General features: G+C 35.7%; 1 protein-coding gene across 17 annotated transcripts in view; it reads left to right on the top strand.

The window, feature by feature from the left end:
* The window catches only part of TANC2 (tetratricopeptide repeat, ankyrin repeat and coiled-coil containing 2), a 365,248-nt gene that overhangs the window by 134,298 nt on the left and 212,021 nt on the right, over positions 1-18,929 (top strand). For 2 of the 17 annotated variants that reach the window (XM_021068137.1, XM_021068136.1), the window contains exon 1: positions 12,757-17,895. The exons of the other annotated variants lie outside the window; for them this stretch is intronic. The gene's annotated coding sequence lies outside the window, so the exon portion shown is untranslated. Of the gene's footprint in view, positions 1-12,756; positions 17,896-18,929 lie in introns of those variants that run through there. 17 annotated transcript variants of the gene reach the window in all.

The raw sequence follows: 18,929 nt of genomic DNA, 5'->3' as shown, positions 1-18,929 counted from the left end.
TACATTATTCATTAGTTATCTTTCTGAATTGTATTTTGTTATAAGTAAAAAGGATATTGAATGGAAAAAGATTGGCTGATCATAAAGAAATATCCTCCAGAGAATGTTTCTTAACAAAATACATTAATTTAAAATGGCCATTAGGGCTACACTTACTAATTTATCCATTTCCATTCATTTAAACTTCCAGGTACCTTATCTTTCATATTCATATTACAACCAAACTGAATAAGTTGGGTAAGAAAAGTCATCTTTTTCTGTTTTCTTTCTGACTTTCTAATATTTAGTCTCCTGTCTATGCTATGGTCAAGGTAATTTGCTTATTATTCTTCTGTGCTTTTTCTTGATCATAAAGCAAATGTTTGTTTAGGACCTACTTTATGCCAGGCGCTGCTTTAGGTACAGAAAACAGAGTAAAGGAAAAGACAGTTAAGGCCCCTGCCTTCCAGGTATTTATTTTCTAGTTGGGAGGGAGACTGATGATAAACATATAAATACATACTTTAATTTTAGATAGTAACAAGTACTATGAAGGGAATAAAGTAAGAAATGGGATAGAGAAAGACCAGGGTAGATCTAGGTTTCTCTTTAGAGAGTGATCAGGGAGAGTCAGAGGAGGAGATATTTGAACTGAGTCTGAATAACAAAACAAAACAAAACCAGAAAAAAAGAAAGAAAAGAAAAAGCCAGCCAAGGGAAGGTCTGGGATCAGGACCTGCCAGACAAAGGGAAGATCCGGAACGAAAGTCCTAAAGCCGAGCAGCAGCATTCATATGTTCAAGGAATAAAAGAAGTAAGGCAAGTGTGGCCTCAGCAAAACAAGTCTGAGGGGAAGGGAGTGTACAGTAAATAGTTGAAGAGGTTCTGCAGGAACCACGTGTTTAGGATCATGATAACGAACCTACTCTAGGATTTTAAGCAGAGCTGGAAAGGGAAGCAATATCCAATTTGCCTTTTAATCAGATCTTGGTGGCAAGTATGTAAAGAGTGGAGTAAGAGGGAGTATCCCGTGGTCCTTAATCTTGAGTATGTTCTCCTGATCTTTTAATAGATCTTTAACTTCTAACAAGTTAATAGAGAATTGAAAAAAAAAATTAATCTGTCTTGATCTTGTAAAACAGAGTAAGCTTTTCCTATTATTTTTGTGGTATAACTTTGTACTCTTAACGTCTCAGTCCTTCACACAGGTGTGTGTGAAGATCCGTTTCCAAATACTTAGACTTATCTATAGACTTGAGGGAGTTAGAATGGGGAAAGCCTTGCTTGAGAATAAAGGTGTTTAATTTGGAGCTTGAAAACTAATTATAAATTATGTTGCTCTATTCAGTGTAAAAATGAGGAAAAGTGGTTAAGAGAGAAACCGGCTCTGTATTCATACTGCTTTAGTTTGTATCCCAGCTCTGAAAAAGTCACTTTACTACTGCAGGCTTCTGTTTGTTTATCTGCAAAATAGGGTTAACAATACATCCTGCCTACACATTGATGGTTATCACGTTGCTTAATACTTGCTTAAAACTGTGTTTGGCAAATATTAAATGCTCAGAATATGTTAGCTGTTATTATTAACAAAATTTGTTTAAATTTGGTGAGAAGAACACTGTAAACCTGCTATAATGGAAAAAATAAAAATCATTATAAAAAAATAAAATAAAAAATTTGGTGAGAAGTTTTTGTTTTTAATATTAAATAACAGTTTGGAACTTTAAAACTTCACATTTTAAAAATTATATACTCTTTAGTGATTAATGGTAATAGTAATAATTCTCATTTGAATGCCTATCGTATGACCTACACATGTAAACTCATGTATTCTTCATGTGTATCTCCGTTTTATACATGAATAAATTAAGTCTTAGGTAAAATGTCTTGCTCAAAACAATACAACTAAGAGTCAGAACCAGGATTAATACCCAGGCCTTTAAACTCCAAATTTGTCTCTCTCTCTCTTTTTTTTTTTTGGCTGCACTTGCAGCATGGAGAGGGGTTCTTGGGCCAGGGATCAAACCTGAACCACGGCTGTAACCCAAGCCATAGCAGTGACACTGAGTCCTTACCACTTAGGCCACCAGGGAACTCCCTCACTTGTCTCATTTTACCAATGGAAAAAATTGAGGTTTAGAGAACTTAAGCAGCTCACCCAAGGCATCTGCTATATCAGTTAAAACGTTTCTGTTTTTTTTAAAAAAAGTAATGGAAGACATAGACAGATATGTCTATAAGCAATATGAGTGAAACCAGAAGACCTAGAGGTTGGTGAAACCTCAAGGTTCATCGACTTAGTTGGATATTGCTTGCATTGAGGGAATGGAAGAGACTGTACAGACACATCACTGGCCTCAGTTATCTGTGGTAATGGAATTGCCACCATTCTCTAGATTTTTATTCAGGGATCCTTCCAAGGTGTTTTTGTTCATGATACAATAAAGCCCCTCAGAGTTCTTATTAAAATATAGATAATTGGGAGTGCCAATAGTTCACTCATTCAGCACCTAATGAATTTATACTGTTTGCCTATTATGTACACTGTTTACTAAAAGTTTAATTTTCCATATCTACACCATTGGTAGTACAGCTGTTTCATAGGGCAGTTTGAAGTAGGTATCCAAATTTTAATGCACATAATTTTTGACACAGCACTTTTATTGCTCAGAGTTTATTTTACAGATAAATTTGAACAAGTTTGAAATGCATGTGTGTGTGTGTGTGTAATATTGATTATATAGTAAACATTTCTGTTTTAAAGTGATATGCACGAACATACACATATGCATACATTTGATGGTGGAGTGGAGATAAAATAACTAAACCAAAAGTGGGAGAGGGATGAAGTTCCCTCATGGCTCAGTGGATGAAGGGTCTGACGTTGTCACTGCTATGGCTCTGGTAACAGCTGTGGCACAGGTTTGATCCCTGGCTTGGGATTCCACATGCCATGGGTGCAGCCAAAAAAAAAAAAAAAAAAAAAAAAAGTGGGCGAGGGATAACATGAATTTTGTTGTATACTCATCCATAATGTTTGTATTTTTCACCATATGGAAAACCCGCTATCTCGTGAGGCAGCATAACAAAATGGACCCTGGCTACCATTTCCTAATTGTGTAAACTGTGCAAATTTGCTTAAAGTCTCTATACGTCAATTTCTTTGTTTCCAAAATAAGGATAATGATAGTATTTACCTCATAGGACTGTTAAGAGAATTGGGTGAGTTGGTTTGTATACAGCTCATAAGACAGTGTCTGTAATAGAATAAGTAGTCAATAAATGTTAGCAACAGTCATTATTATAATTTTAAAATAGATTTGGCTATCAAATATGAATTCTGAGCTTTTGGAAGGTGACGTTCAAGTAATGTATTTAATTGCCTTAAGTAAAACACTCTGCTGAGGAGTAACCTTAAAATACTGATATTAAATGGATTATTATCTTGTCTCTGGGTAAAGGTTCTTCTGGCCTGATTTTTAAAGTATTTGCTACCAATAGATTGTAATAACCATGTGGTGGTCCAATTTAGATGATAAATAAGTCGTAATAACCAATCTAATCATGCTGTAGCCTATTTACTTTAGATGCTAGCTCAGGCCAAAATAATATTTTCATTATTGATACAATGGAGTCATCAGTTTGTTTCTGAGACATCCTGGGAAAATTGCTTCAGGTTATTTTGACATTAAAAAGAGCCTATACATAGTACATTTTAGTGTACTTATAATATTTTTTTTTACATAAGAGTAATTACTTTGCAGTTTTTAGAAACAGCGGAATTCAAGGTGTACTTTAATGAATTTTATTAGAAAAAAATACAGGGTTGCTATGAAAGTTAAATAAGATTTTTCTTTTTTTTTTTTTCTAGGGCCACACCCACGGCATATGGAGGTTCCCAGCCTAGGGGTCCAATTGGAGCTACAGCTGCCGGTCTACACCACAGCCACAGCAATGCAGGATCTGAGCTGTGTCTGCGACCCTACACCACAGCTCACGGCGACACCAATCTTTAACCCACTGAGGGAGGCCAGGGATCAAACCCTCAACCTCATGGTTCCTAGTCAGATTTGTTTCTGCTCGGCCACTATGGGAACCCCTAAATAAGATTTCTTAAACATACAACCTAGTGTATCATAAACATTGCATACATGTTACTTTTCATTTTATATTTGGATAAAATGGAAACATGGGTTTTGAGAAGATAACTGAAAAGCTAGTTCCGAATACAGAGAGCTTAGAGCTTATGTTAGTCTTCATAGTCTGACTTAGGTGCACTCAAGATTCTGTAGCATAAGAGTAAATACAGCTAGGGATTTATAACCAAGAAGCAAAGTGGGGAGGGTGGCAGTGGGTGGAAAATTACTAAGAGGAGATATCAAAGGTAGGGGAATGTTGGCTGAAAGCAGACCTGGTAATTAGATATCAAAGGTGGGAATTCCTGCTACGCTGGGCTAGGCTGAGGTCTAGTCAAACTACTGGTTTAAAATAAGCTACAAGGGTTATGGTACAGCACAGGGAACATAGCCAATACTTTGTCATAACTGTAAATGGAGTGTAACTTTTAAAAATTGTATACATAGACTGGGGGCTTGGGGGAGGGAGGGCAGTGCTCAGAGTAACCTGACTAAATTTTAGTTGAGGAAGGAGTCTTTGTCAGTATGTATATTTTGACCAAAGAAAAGGCAACATACATTATCAAAGAATTCTTTCTTTGATGTTTACACACACTTGATTTGCAACATAATTAAATCTACTCTTTTTAGGTTTTTATAGAAACTTAACCCAGGAGTTTGTATATAGCAAATAACTTTCTCTTCTATTTTTTTTTCATAATTTGAATGGAAGTCACTCATACAGAGTAGAAGTATTATTTATACTATTGTGTTATTTATTTAGAGTGGGATTATTTATAGCAGCGGTAGGATTGCTGTGTATATTCCATTGAAAGGCCAGAATATCCCCTTAATGGAGAAAGGGCCAAAATTTTAAAAATCATTTACATTTTTCTTATGAAATGATTTTATTTCTGTCAGGTTAGATGACTTGTATATGGAGGCTTTCTCATACAAAAAAAAATTATGCAAATAATTAGAATTTATCATAGGAAAAAGCAAATGGTTTTGACACTAAAAGAGAATTATATTAGTATGTTTGTCTTCTAATAACAAAACCACAAGCAGTGGCTTTTTTGTAGGATTGAAAAAGGTTGAAAAGCCTAAAGGCCTACCTAACAAGCCTCCTCATCCACGAATCCACATATGAGGACTGCAAGTATAATGGCAATAAATGGGCCTTTCTCTTAAACCAGGTTGAATCGCGGCATTGCCTCTTACTGGTTATACGAAGCATATGATTTGTGCTTTTGTTAGTTTTCTCTCATAGAAAGAAGTGATAGCAATTCTCCTTTACATGGTTCCTGTGAAAATTAAGTGAGATTCCTTTACGCACAGCCTGGGATACAGACATTGAATAATCGATACTTTTCTTCTAATTTTATGCAACCCCCCCCACACACACACATGTTGCACAAAAATTGGTAACAGGAAAAAGGGGGGAGATCATATGTGACTTTTACTATGGTAAAATCTTCACCTTTGTTAAAATGCTTATGGACATGGTTTCTCACTATGAGGTTCCTAGACCATTCACATTAGAAGTATTGGGAGTGCTTCTTTTAAAAACAAAAATTCCTAATCATTTAGATTTCCATGATCAGTCCCACTTCAGAGATTCTGTCTCATTAAATCTCGAGCTCAAGAATCTATATTTTTAGTAATCTGTTTTGACCAGAGAGGTTTGAGAAACGCTGCTCTGAGGAGTTGCTTTAGATAATTTCGTTCTAGTGTTAGGAGTTTGTCTATTTATGTCATTTAAAAAAACGTTTTGCAAGATTATCTTTTTAAAATGTGTTTACTTACTATCTGCGGAACTTGATCTAACCTTTTGGAACTGGTCTCACTTGGATTTAAAGATAATATAAACATGAAAAACTGAACTCTACTGTGACAGACCTTAGATGATCTACTGTAGGTAGATGGCGGATTGTTGTGCCCAAATGAGTAGTTTTTCAGATTTTTCTCTCTCTCATTTGTCAGTTTTTTTTCACTCTGTTGTTGCCTGTTACAGTTCTTTTGTCCTTTTCTAATTTGGACTTAATGATATGGACTTAGAGGTTATATCACTAAACCCATCAACGTGAATGTGGAATTTACCAGGATGTTCTTTTTAGGTGCTACTACTTAGTGAAGATCGTCGGTGTAATGGAACCTCTGGACTCAAATACTCACATTTTAGGGTCAAATTTGACTTAGTCAAGAATCCGCAAGAAACCATCTACCTATTAGATCTTCTCAGTATCTACCTATGAGAAGTCATTGTTTATAAACTTGTGCTCAGTTTCCCATTTCCTTGTCCTCACTAATTCCTATAAAAGTATTCTTTTTTATTTGAAGGCCAGTATTTTCTTGGACATTAGTTTCTATAAAGTATTCCTTTTTATTTGAAAACTCATGTTTTCCAGAAGAAAATAGTCTTCCTAGGAAAATTATAGCATATCCACAAATGAAGATAATGCCCAAGAAGATGTTTTTATAATTTTCCTGTAAAGCTGTTATTAGCCTTCATCAATGGGGGAAAAAAAAAAAGATTCCTGATAGGTGTTCTTTTCTTTGATGTATAATTTCACTGGTAAGCAAATGAGCTGACCCCCTTCTTTCTTTTTTTTTTTATCTTAGTAGATGTTTCATTAGAATCTGAGTCTTAGAAAACTGAGCTGCCTTGGCCAGTCTAAACAGAAAGACATTTAGTAAAGGGTTATGATGGCTTTCAGAATCTCCCAGAGGCCTGAATGAAGCCAGGAACTCCCACCACTCTGCAGTCCTGAAGGCACAACACAACTACCTCTATCACAGTTGCTCTGAAGGAAGCACATGCCTCGCCTTAGTGTTAATCATATACTAATTGATTTCTTTTTTCCCCAGTATGCATATGTGTATGTTGTATGTATGTATGAATTTTTTAATTAGAAAACAAGAAATACTACAAGTAAATTTACTATTCATTTAACTCAAGGAGATAGAAGAACAAGTAAACATAAAAGAAGTAATCAAAAAATTAAAAGCAAAATGAATAAAACTAAAAATAAAAATTCTTGATCAGTGAAGCCACAAGTACATCGAAAAGATTAAGAGAGTAGAAAAATCTTTTGCTAGGTAGGATTTTTCCCATCAAAGCGGAAAAGAGAAGGAGAGAGAAAAATAAGCCACATATATGACACACAACATATATGACAAGAGCAAGAAATGAAATAGCCACTGATAGTACTGTTCTTTATTAAAACAGAATATAGTATAAAGGTTTATAGCAGAACAGCATAAAAAAGAAACCTAAATAAATGGAAGGAAAAAAAACTCTAAAATTGGCTCAGGTAAACTTAAAAATATGACTAGCCCGGTCATATTTAAAGAACCCTTTGAATCAGCAAGTCCAGATGATTTTACAGGCAAGTTCCACTAAATTTTTAGGTAATGATAATAGTAATAGTAGATAATGTATTCTGAGCCATTTCTATGTTCCAGGCAGTATGAAGTGAGCAAATTTAATTTTTACAGCAATCTGTAAAAATTATCACTGGTAATTTACTTGATGTGACTTGATAGTATTATTATCATTATTATGACTATCAAGTGGATAGTCAATTGGCTTCTTTGTGAAAACTTAGAATGATGGCAAGCTTTCTACTTTGTATGTAGCCTATTCTTTTGTTGACTAGTTGTAACCATCAATTTTCTGTTTGCATACATGCAAAAATCTTCTCTTATTCCTGCCTATTAGTTCTAGTTCCGTCTTTTAGAGCCGTGTGACATAAATGAGGCTCCTGTCTCACAGGGAAGTCCTATATCCTGGAAAGCTGTTATCGTATCTGCCTTTTCTAACTTAAGAGACTTCATTTAAGACCAGAGTGGAGTTCCCCTATGGCTCAGTGGGTTAAGTATCCAGCATTGTCACTGCAGCGGCCAGGGTCGCTGCTGTGGTATGGATTCAATTCATGGCCCCAGGAACTTTTGTATGCCAAGGGTACAGCAAAATAATAATAAAATAGGATACGCCCAATATCATGATGGTACTACATCTGTGTTATTTCCTTCTTCTTCGAGTTTAGTCACCATGTCATGTCCTTTTGGACATGAGATTGTTTTGGAATTACTTTTCTTTGTGACCCTTTATGGATTCAGTAAGCATTTTTCCTTTTACAAAGATTCTGTATAAACTGTTTAATATCTGTATTTGGTCACCCTCTATTCCTGTAGCCCTCCTAATTTCCTCCCCAAGTTTACAAAGATTGCTATTAGTAGTTTTGTGTTCCTGTCTTCATGTTCTTTTAGAACTCCAGTGTAAATTGTGTGGGCCTGGATTTCAAGTATATGTTTTTCGACTCATAACTTGGACTTCAGTGACTTCTTAACAATATTTATTCTACTCTTTTTAGTTTAAATATAATGAATGGACAAGATTACAGCAAAATAAGGTTTGAGTAATTGTTCTTATGCCCCTTGCTTGGAGGCAGGATATTGTTAAGCATGGCAGACTCTGGAGTCAGTTTTACTTGTACAGAGTTCAAGTCCTGATGACCTTGGTCAAGTCACATCCATATCCTGAGTGTATTTTCTAATTGGTATCATAGTGTTATCATTTTTCTTATTGTTACTTCCTCACAGGGTATTGTATGGATTAATTAAGATGTTATTTATGTCAAGTACAGCTAATTCATAAAGGGAAGTTTAGAACAAAAATTAATTATCTTTCCTGGGCACTGGATCTGGCCTTTTGTTTCTAAAAATATCTAAATAATCCTTTTGTGCTATCTTAAAAACATAGCACTTCTTGCTTAAGGGTTCTCTTCTTCCCTGACAATATAATTAGAGGGGTTTCCCCTCTTCTCTTTTTTTTTTTTTTTTTTGTTTTGTTTTGTTTTGTTTTGTTTTGTTTTGTTTTTTCAGGTCCTCACCTGCAGCATATGGAAGTTCCCAGGTGAGAGGTTGAATTGGAGCTACAGCTGCAGGCCACAACCGTAGCCACAAGCAATGTAGAATCTCAGCCACATTTGCAACTTACACTCACAGCTCACAGCAGTGCCAGATCCTTAACCCACTGAGCAAGGCCATGGATTAAACCTCTGTCCTCATGGACACTAGTCGGGCTTGTTACTGCTGAGCCACAACAGGAACTTCACCCCCATCTTTGATTATGTCCTTCTCTCTTTGTATATTTCTATTTTGGACACAAATCCATCTTTATCAGAAAAATTCATGGTGTGGCCGTGTTTGTTTCTTTATATTCTTTCATATACTTGGCATTGTATAAATTACTTTTTAATTCATAATCTATCTCTCAAGCTTTATTCTCTTTTAGAGTTATTGTCTATTGACTCATAGCTTCTTTTCTGTGCTTTTTTTTTTTAAAGCAATCTGCTTGCCTAAAATATGAAGTGCAGATTTGACTTTTTCCAGCATTTGTATTAGAGTGGTGGCCCAGTGAAGGGTCAAACCAATGACACCTAGGATCTGAAGTAAAGAAGACTGCTTAGTAAGATACAGTCTGGTAGCAATCACAAAGAGGTCTAGAAAGACCCTAAACATTATGGTCATCAGTAGTAGGTAATTGCATGTTACGGAGAGTGGGTGGAATCCAGGGGGACAGTTCCAAGGGGGACAAGTGGTTAACATTTAGGAAAATGTTTAACAGTAAGAACCCATCATAAAGCAGGGTTTGGTTTTCAACAGTTCGTTATGGAATGATATTGATATGTCTATAAGGTGGCAGAGTTAAGGCTCAGAACTCCGGGTCCAAAAGAACCAATAGTGCCATATTGGTCAAGAGCCCAGCCTTTCCGGTTGGACAAAGAACCAGGTTAAAATTCCACATTCATTGATTGGTAAGCCTTACATGAACACCTTTTGAGCTTCTGCTTCCTCATGTGTAAATAAGAATAATAATACCTTAGGACTGAGAGGAATACAGAAATGTTTGTATAGGAGTTCCCGTCGTGGCGCAGTGGTTAACGAATCCGACTAGGAACCATGAGGTTGAGGGTTCGATCCCTGCCCTTGCTCAGTGGGTTAACGATCCGGCGTTGCCGTGAGCTGTGGTGTAGGTTGCAGACGCGGCTCGGATCCCGCGTTGCTGTGGCTCTGGCGTAGGCCGGTGGCTACAGCTCCGATTCAACCCCTAGCCTGGGAACCTCCATATGCCGCGGGAGCGGCCCAAGAAATAGCAACAACAACAACAACAAAAAAAAAAAAAGACAAAAGACAAAAAAAACCAGAAATGTTTGTATAGAGTTTCTCTATGTGCCTAGCATTTATTGTGTCAAAACATGCTTATATTACTACCATGAAGCTCTGTAACGTTCAATACCAAATTTCGGATCTAATTCTCAATATTGGAAAGAGTCTAGGAGTTCCTGTTGTGGCCCAGCAGGTTAAGAACCCAACTAGTATTCATGAGGATGCGGGTTCCATCCCTGGCCTCGCTCAGTAGGTTAAGGATCTGGTGTTGCTGCAAGCTGTTGCATGAGTGACAGATGCAGCTCAGATCTGGTGTTTCTATGGCTGTGGTTAGGCCAGTGGCTATGGCTCCAATTCCATACCCAGTCTTGGAACCTCTGTGTGCTGTGGGTGTGGCCCTAAAAAGAAAAAAGTCTGAAAGAAAATGTACATTTACTTGTCAAAAAATTGTACAGGATGAAATTATATCACCTTTCTGTGATCAACTTATATTTATTTGAAACTCCAGTTTAGTAGTTTATTATATCCCTTTAAATTAGTAAATAAATTTTAAAAAATTTTTATTTATTTTTTATGCACAGGTGTATTTTTATGGGATAGAGTTTTGAAGTGAAATTGCTGTTAGTTATGGCATTTTGAAAGGTTTACCCAATACAGTTTTTTTTCCTACTGTACAGCATATGACCCAGTTACACATACATGTATACATTCTTTTTTCTCCCATTATCATTCTCCATCATAAGTGACTAGATGTAGTTCTCAGTGCTACACAGCAGGATGTCATTGCTAATCCATTCCAAAAGCAATCGTTTGCATTTATTAACTCCAAGCTCCCAATCCATCCCACTCCCTTCCCCTCCCCCTTGGCAACTACAAGTCTATTCTGCTAGTCCACGATTTTCTTTTCTGTGGAAAGGTTCATTAATGCCATAGATTAGATTCCAGATATGTGATATCATATGGTATTTGTCTTTCTCTTTCTGACTTACTTCACTCAGTATGAGAGTCTCTAGTTCCATCCATGTTGCTGCAAATGGCATCTTTTGTTCTTTTCTATGGCTGAGTGGTATTCCATTGTGTATATATACCGCATCTTCCTAATCCATTCATCTGTTGATGAGCATTTGGGTTGTTTCCATGTCTTGGCTATTGTGAATACAGCTGCATTGAACATGTGGGTGCATGTGTCTTTTTTAAGGAAAGTTTTGTTTGGATATATGCCCAAGAGTGGGATTGTTGGGTCGTATGGTAGTTCTATGTCTAGTTTTCTAAGGCATCTCCATAGTGGTTGTACCAGTTTACATTCCCACCAACAGTGCAGGAGGGTTCCCTTTTCTCCACACCCCTTCCAGCATTTGTTATTTGTGGCCATTCTGACTGGTGTGAGGTGGTATCTCATTAAATTAGTAAATAAAAATTTTGACAGATAAAATCTTTTATTTTTTTTTAATAATTTTTTTTATTTTCCCACTGTACAGCAAGGGGGTCAGGTTATCCTTACATGTATACATTACAATTACATTTTTTCCCCCACCCTTTGTTCTGTTGCAACATGAGTATCTAGACAAAGTTCTCAATGCTATTCAGCAGGATCTCCTTGTAAATCTATTCTAAGTTGTGTCTGATAAGCCCAAGCTCCCCATCCCTCCCACTCCCTCCCCCTCCCATCAGGCAGCCACAAGTCTCTTCTCCAAGTCCATGATTTTCTTTTCTGAGGAGATGTTCATTTGTGCTGGATATTAGATTCCAGTTATAAGTGATATCATATGGTATTTGTCTTTGTCTTTCTGGCTCATTTCACTCAGGATGAGATTCTCTAGTTCCATCCATGTTGCTGCAAATGGCATTATGTCATCCTTTTTTATGGCTGAGTAGTATTCCATTGTGTATATATACCACATCTTCCGAATCCAATCCTCTGTCGATGGACATTTGGGTTGTTTCCATGTCCTGGCTATTGTGAATAGTGCTGCAATGAACACGCGGGTGCACGTGTCTCTTTTAAGGAGAGTTTTGTCCGGATAGATGCCCAAGAGTGGGATTGCGGGGTCATATGGAAGTTCTATGTGTAGATTTCTAAGGTATCTCCAAACTGTTCTCCATAGTGGCTGTGCCAGGACAGATTCAATGCAATCCCTTTCAGATTACCCATGACATTTTTCACAGAACTAGAACAAACAATCCAAACATTTATATGGAACCACAAAAGACCCAGAATCGCCAAAGCAATCCTGAGAAACAAAAACCAAGCAGGAGGCATAACTCTCCCAGACTTCAAGAAATACTACAAAGCCACAGTCATCAAAACAGTGTGGTACTGGTATCAAAACAGACAGACAGACCAATGGAACAGAGTAGAGAATCCGGAAATAAACCCTGACACCTATGGTCAATTAATCTTTGACAAGGGAGGCAAGAACATAAAATGGGAAAAAGAAAGTCTTTTCAGCAAGCATTGCTGGGAAACCTGGACAGCTGCATGCAAAGCAATGAAACTAGAACACACCCTCACACCATGCACAAAAATAAACTCCAAATGGCTGAAAGACTTAAATATACGACAGGACACCATCAAACTCCTAGAAGAAAACATAGGCAAAACACTCTCTGACATCAACATCATGAATATTTTCTCAGGTCAGTCTCCCAAAGCAATAGAAATTAGAGCAAAAATAAACCCATGGGACCTCATCAAACTGAAAAGCTTTTGCACAGCAAAGGAAACCCAAAAGAAAACAAAAAGACAACTTACAGAATGGGAGAAAACAGTTTCAAATGATGCAACGGACAAGGGCTTAATCTCTAGACTATATAAACAATTTATACAACCCAACAGCAAAAAAACTAATCAATCAATGGAAAAATGGGCAAAAGACCTGAACAGACATTTCTCCAAAGATGGCCAACAAACACATGAAAAAATGCTCAACATCACTGATTATAAGAGAAATGCAAATCAAAACTACCGTGAGATATCACCTCACACCAGTCAGAATGGCCATCATTAATAAATCCACAAATAACAAGTGCTGGAGGGGCTGTGGAGAAAAGGGAACCCTCCTGCACTGTTGGTGACAGATAAAATCTTTTAAAATTTAAGTCAGTGTGGGGGAAATAATAAAAGGAGTAGTAATAGTTGAAAAAAATTGGCATCTACTTGGTTAATCTCTGATATCCTTTGGGCTAGTGTGTAGTTTTTCTAAGAGTTGAATATCAATTCTAAAGATGGCAATGAAGTTTAAAGAAAAAAAAATCCTTCATTGTTGATTTTTTTTTTTTATTTCCCCCAGAAAACTCACCACAATTTTCTGGCACAGTTCCTAGGAAATCTATTTTTAAAGTTAATTGACCCTGTTTTCCCTGCTTGTCTACCCACTTGCTATGGAATGTGAGCAGTTCAAAAAGTGTCAGATGTTGAATGTAAGTGCTAAGTAATATTGGTCATCAGTAATACCCCTCAGTCACAAAGTGTCTTGGAAGGCAAATAAGGAAATATCCATGATTCAAAAAGAAATCCTCTTAGTGGCTCTCCAAAGAGGAAGTAAATTATAGTATGGGAATTTATATAAAGCTTAGCACAGAATATTTCCACATGATAATAATAGAACTTATTATAATGCTAAACCACAGTTTTTCTCATTATGAAAATTATGTGCCCTAATTGATGCATTCGGCTTGTCAGAGTAATAAATACATGGCATGACAGAATGCTGACTCTCTGGTGAACATTTTAAACACCAGAGGGCAGAGTGTTCCATAGGCATTTTCTTTATTATAAATACATTATCCCATTGTTATTCATTCTTTCATGTCATTGACTACATTTTTAAAAGTAAGAAATATGGCCATTTGAGAATCTTCTATGTATATGAATGATCTGTTTCATTTAGACACAATTAGTGGTGTTCTGAGATATTCTGGAGTTGGTTAATCCATGCCTTCCCTCCTTTTCTGGTTAAAGTTTGTATTTCTGACTTTCTGAAAGTGACTGGTTTTTTTAAAGTCATATGTACATCTATATCATTTAGTGAATTTCATAAATTCAGGGTTTTTTTAGTGAATTAAGTAAAGTGAGGTAAAGAAGATTGATATATGTATCTTGTATCAAGTAAAAACTTGATATGTTGACTTTACTGATAGGTTGAATTTTTATATATAATAAAAATTACCCTGAGAAATCCCTAAAGTATCATTCATAGCTTTCATTAAACAGAAATACCTCTTCTCAATATGTCCAAACCTACCAGTTTTTAAAATACTTTTATTGATCATCAGATGAATAATTGTGTTATGTGTACAGGCCACATTATATGATTTTTTAAGAATGCATTTTTTTCTCTTCTCTGTTAGTCATTACTCTTCTGTTACAAGTTGAAGTCCTGGTCTGGAGCAATAGCCATTCCTAGGAAAGGAAGAGTGCTCGTTAGAAATTTGGCCAAAGCTTGAATTGCTATAATAAGTAAGAAGGATACTTACTTAATGCTGTGACAATAAAGATTTAATATATTCACCTCTTCATAAGTATTATCCTACCTTTAATCACTCTAGAGTTTAGCACTGATGGTTGCTCCTTAGAAAAAGCTTACAAATGAAGAAGATTGGGGGAAAAAAAAGTAAAAAATATAAAACTCTGTGTGAGGTTTAGAATGGCTTGCCTAAATTAATCATAAGGGAGTTAAAAATTAGTAGTCATGGGAATAGCTTAGTCCCTTAAATTGCTTTTGTTAAGCTCAATTTTGCAAAAAATACAACGTGTTTACTTTGTCTTTTAAAATATCTTAACCATGTCCTCATCCCTATCAGCTCCTGCAGAGCATAAGCAACATTAAAGTGAAAGTTAGTGGGAAAATTGTTTTCCAAGTGTGCATTTTTTTTCCCAAAATTATTCTAGAATCCATCTAATGGATCAGTTCAACTGTATTTGAGGAAGAGGGGATCTTGCCCTCTTTTTCTTCAAATACTAAGTTATTGGTATTCTGAAATACACAAAGAGAATTTCCCTCAAAAGTAACCGCTGGGGCAAGAAAATACTTGATTTAAAAAAAAAAAAAAAAAAAAACGCTATATAAGTTAGACTGTCACGGAAACAGAGAACTGAGGTGTGCTGCCCATGGAATTTTCAAATCTAACACAAATGCTCATTTTTAGATTTGCCTTACAGTTTTCTAGTTAGGTGAGAGAAAAAGGAATTGATCATTTGAAACAGGTTTCTTATATTGCATGATCTTTAGTATTACTATTCTATAGAAATTGCTTATGCTTCTTTGTTTCCATGTTATTTTCTAAAGATGTTTGTAAGTCGTGTCAGGCAGTAGAATTACCTTTACATGATCATCTTAACCCTTTAACACTATACCAGAGAATCTCTGTTTTCTATAATTTTAAAATGAAATACCTCCTTGCAACAAATTGGTGCAAAAGGTTGATACCAAATAATCAAACATAAAAATTAGCCTGAACAAAAATTCACTCTTTTAGGCTCTTTTCCATGTTGTTGAGTTCCACTAAAATCCATTTTTCCTTTTTATCTTTGCTAGTTTGCTTAATTAGATATTTTTAAATAAGGTGACATAGATTTTTAGAATTTCAAGCCTTTGCATTACATTATTTTATTTCTATAGTATCTTTAGGAAGAAAGTAGAAAATATGTTATTACCCAGACCCTACTGAAGAATTTGAGGGTTGGAGTTAAGTAACTTACCCAGGGTTATGTCTAGTACGCAACTGAGCCTTTTATTACAACTACAGTTAGAAGACTAGCCAAGTACATATCCTTCCTACAACCAACATTGCAGTCCTTTTTATTCACATTTTACTGAGGTTATCATCAGTAAATTTATGGAGATTAATACAACAAAAACCTGTGACTAACAAATATGTAATTATTCCAGAATTATTATTGTGGCAGTAATGCTGCCCACATAAAAGAACAATAGAGAACAAATAAATTTTACCTAATTGTTTTGCTTTACTTTGTATCTGAAAGTTTCATTAAATCTGTGGTGATGGGAAAGAAGCACATGTTGATAAGATGTAGAGCAATTCCATATAGACTTGCCCTTTCTAAATAGATGAATAGATAGTGCTGAAGTGAACTATGCTTCAGAAGGCTCATGAAAGATTTTTTTTTCCCCATACAAGTCATTTGAGAGCCGTGTTTAGAATACTACAGCAAGAGTGCCATTACCACTGTTAAACCATGCATTGACACTTTTCCTAGCTCCCTCTTCTCTCCTGATTTTTTTTCTGAAGCTATTTGCTGTCCACTGAAAGAGAAGGGATTCTGCTGTATTTCAGGGAGGTGAGGAGAAGCTGCAACAAGAGAAAAGTTCTTCAGGCCCAGAAGGGAAAGGTCTTCAGAAGCATGAAATGGAATAGTAGCTCTTTCTCACCAGTGATTGACACAAGGAATTTCCTTGATCATGAGTAAAGGCTGTGAGCACTTTCAGGGCAGTTCATGTCTTTTGAACCTTTCTGCATCTGTAAGGAGTACAGGAGGTGGTATGCCTGTCTTTGAAATTGAAACCATCACTACTATGTTGGTCAATCAATGGTTCTGCAGCTTTGGTATGTCTAATGCTCCATCTAAATGAAAAGCATATCTAATCAAGTTTTTAACGTCTCTACTTATTTAAAAATTAATTTTCTGCTGTCTCACAATTTAGAGAGTTCCTTATTTTACCCATTTGACCTAATAAATTATGTTCATATTACAGGCACATATTAGCTTGCTAAAGTATTAATAATCTTTTTAGAAACCTCAATATGTAGTTTTTTGTTTAGTGTCTACTTACTGTATTTTGCAATACGTATTCACATACTCTGATGTAAGCATTCTGAAGAGTAAAATCTGAGGAGCAATTAGTAAGAAAGGAGTTTATAGCTTTAAGGCATGAGGCGCTTACAGCTTTTTAATATAAATTGTTCCCAGAATCCATGTCACAGCTCCTTATATGGTGCTGCTTTTTTCCCTTCGGTTGCTATGACAACAGCAGCACTGCACCATTCATCAGCTCTGGACCTGGGCTGCAGTGCTAGCCTTCCCTGTTACTCCTGAATGTTAAGAACATCCGTGAATCATTCACTATGTTAACGCTGCGCCATTAGAAACCTAAGAACCAGTTCTTCCAGCAGTTTGCTCTAACAGAAGGGTAAACTAAACTGCGCCACAGAGAAAAATTATATAAAAATACTTCTTTTTTCCTAAGGGAGTTTACAGTCTATATTTGCTGCAGTATTCTGAAAGGACAAGCTTATGTCAAGCAATCTAATGAAAAGAACTCGTCTGTGTAATCGTTCTTGAAATCATTAGCTGTTCAAAATAGGTACCACGTTGCATCTCTGGATACAAAAAGAAGCAGGTGATGTTGTTAGGGCTTCTGAGGTCCTTTGGGAGCATCACATGTGCTTTGGGACCATAACCAGCATCTGCTGTAAGAAGTATCACCTGTAACGCACAGCAAGTTCTGGGCAGTGCGAAGAGCTGGCTGGAGAAGATTAACGTGTGAATCATTACTGACGTGTCAAATCTGATAACAGCATGACCAATGAATAAGAAGAAACCTTTCAGGTTTTCAGGAGAAAAGACTATATAGTATTGATTAATGAGGAAGAAAAACTAAAGCCTGTGAGTATGATGAATAGACTATTTGTGTGTTACATGGATTTCTGAGTTATAAGGCCTACTTGGAGCTTTGTAGAAAAAAATGCAACCTAAGAGAATTTACACTTAGTTTTTAGGCAAGCCATTAATAAATGTCATTTATTTTTCATTTTGTGTTCTTTTATGTGTGTGTATATGAATCTTTTAAAATAGTTTCATATTTTTAAAAATAACATGTCATCTTAAAGCTGTTTAACTCAGTGTTTTAATGAAATGTATCAGTCAGATTGCTTTTTTTTAATTACGCTGTGATTCCAGAATAGATTTCTACTTCCTTATAAGTAAAACACATTAACAAGAAAGTATGGAAATCTAGAATTTTGTAAGCATGCTTTCTTAATTAATACATCAAATCTTATTTCATTAACTGGAGTGCTTACAGATGGTTGTTCTTGCATAGTTTAAGGATTTTTTTTAACTTAACATTATGTGCTAGTTCTTTTGATTTATGTTGTCTGTTTTCCCAGATGAGAAAGATAAATTAGAGATTTACCGATCTTTCTGTGTTTTTAAATCATTTGGGAAATTATCCCTCTAAGAAAAATTGAATTTACAGATTAAATTTTCTCAAAAAACTCTGTCCATTTTCTGGCTTTTAATTATTTTTTCTTTTTGGTTCCTCAGCTAACCATGTTAACTTAGGAAGGTACCAAAAGTAGCATCTTGATTGTTCAAAATTAGAATATTTAGACTAATCTTCAGCTACCTCACAAAAGAAAAAGGCATTTCATCTGGGCTTATTCTTTCAGTTATTTATCTCCTTAAATTGTTCTCTAATATAGGTTGTTCAGAGTAGATAAACTTCAAGGATGTAACTGGGTTCCTTTAATTTAAATTAAATTACTATAAATCTAAATGCAAGTTACTAGTGTTTGCCATTATTATATTTTTATTGTATTCCTTCTTCCATTTTTCAGATTTTTTGCCTATAGCTCTATAATTATGACTTTGCCCAATGTTTAAAAAAACCTTTAAAAAGGGAGAATTAATATATTAAA

Source organism: Sus scrofa, chromosome 12 (assembly GCF_000003025.6).
Source record: "Sus scrofa isolate TJ Tabasco breed Duroc chromosome 12, Sscrofa11.1, whole genome shotgun sequence".
Classification (NCBI taxonomy): Eukaryota; Metazoa; Chordata; class Mammalia; order Artiodactyla; family Suidae; genus Sus; species Sus scrofa.
The sequence above is the reverse complement of the archived record's forward strand: the minus strand, read 5'-3'. Positions and strand labels throughout refer to the sequence as shown.